Here is a 1375-nt window from a genome sequence, read left to right as displayed (position 1 = left end):
GTCTTTTCTGGCTCCATACAAATTTTAAGATTGTTTGTTCTGCTTCTATGAAAAATGCCATTGGAATTTTGATAAGGATTACATTTATAGTACAGACATTTTAACATTAATTCTTCCAACTCATAAGCACAGAATACCTTTGCATTTATGTCTTCTTTAATTCCTTTCATCAGTGTCTTACAGATTTCAGTGTATAGGTCTTTTCACTTCCTTATGAACAGAGTAGCTATTCAGGGTACTCCGTATAATATGGTAGATGGTGATTAAAGGGATAAAATTCGTGTATCTTTTTGTGTATCTTGCTATATTACATTAAAATGTATGCTAGTTTCGATGACATGCATTCTAAACCTTGGCCAGTAAATAGCTGTTACACATTATAGAGATTAGTTTACTATCATGTTCCTATTAGGTTGTCAGAAAAGTCATGACGTATTTTTTCTTTTGTTTTTTTTTTTTTAAATGCTTCATGACATTTCCAGCAACCCAATATTTTGGTACCCAGCCAATAGCCTTTCTTATCTACTTTTTAGGAACCAGAATAGTTCTTAAGAGCTGTTTCATCAAACTCAGACTTTGGAAATCAGTTATAAGATTGAGATCTTGGAGTAGGCCATTTCTTTGGGATAAAAGAACATTTATTTCATTCAAATGCATTTCAACATTTGTTTGATGTTCTATGTTCACAGACGTTACAAAGACAACTGGCAAACCACAAATAAATTGTTGATGGAAAGCAGATGAACCATATTTTTCACAAATTAATTTAGTACCTTGCCAAAGAGTTAATATTTTCTTAGGTTTGTTTTAGCCCCAGGAAGCTGTTAGTGTAATCAGAATAATTACTTTCGCAAAGCTTCATGGGGGCATGGAGCCTTAATAGCGCCACTATTTCCACTTTTAAAAGACAAGTCTCTGTCTGAAGTTGCTTTGAATATCTGTAGTATTATTATTTATGGCCTCAATGTTGTACAGCATATCTCTAGAACTTACTCATCTTTCATTTCCTTCAGGTCTTTATTCAAATGTCATCTTCTCGGTGAAACCTCCTTGGCCACTTTATCTAAAATTGTATGTCCCATCCACCTCCTCCTGACACCTTTCTGACTTACTTTTTCTCTTCAGAACTTATCACTGTATGCAATGATACATTTATTACATATTTATCTTAGTATTGTCTTCCTTACTACACAATAAATTCCACTATGGGATTTTTCTTTTTCTTTTCTACAGTTGAGTCATCAGTTCCCGGCACCATACCTGGCATAGAATAGGCATTTAATAGTTGTGGAACCAAAGGACAGACACTCAACAAACCTAGACTTCAAATTACTAAAAACAAACTTTAAGGTCACAACCATTTTTCAGGTCTCTT

General features: G+C 33.7%; 1 protein-coding gene across 1 annotated transcript in view; it reads right to left on the bottom strand.

The window, feature by feature from the left end:
• ADSS2 (adenylosuccinate synthase 2) overlaps window positions 1-1375 on the bottom strand; it is a 43920-nt gene that overhangs the window by 25955 nt on the left and 16590 nt on the right. The window lies entirely within an intron of this gene.

The sequence above is a fragment of the Hipposideros armiger genome, unplaced genomic scaffold, assembly GCF_001890085.2.
Source record: "Hipposideros armiger isolate ML-2016 unplaced genomic scaffold, ASM189008v1 scaffold_567, whole genome shotgun sequence".
NCBI lineage: Eukaryota > Metazoa > Chordata > Mammalia > Chiroptera > Hipposideridae > Hipposideros > Hipposideros armiger.
The sequence above is the reverse complement of the archived record's forward strand: the minus strand, read 5'-3'. Positions and strand labels throughout refer to the sequence as shown.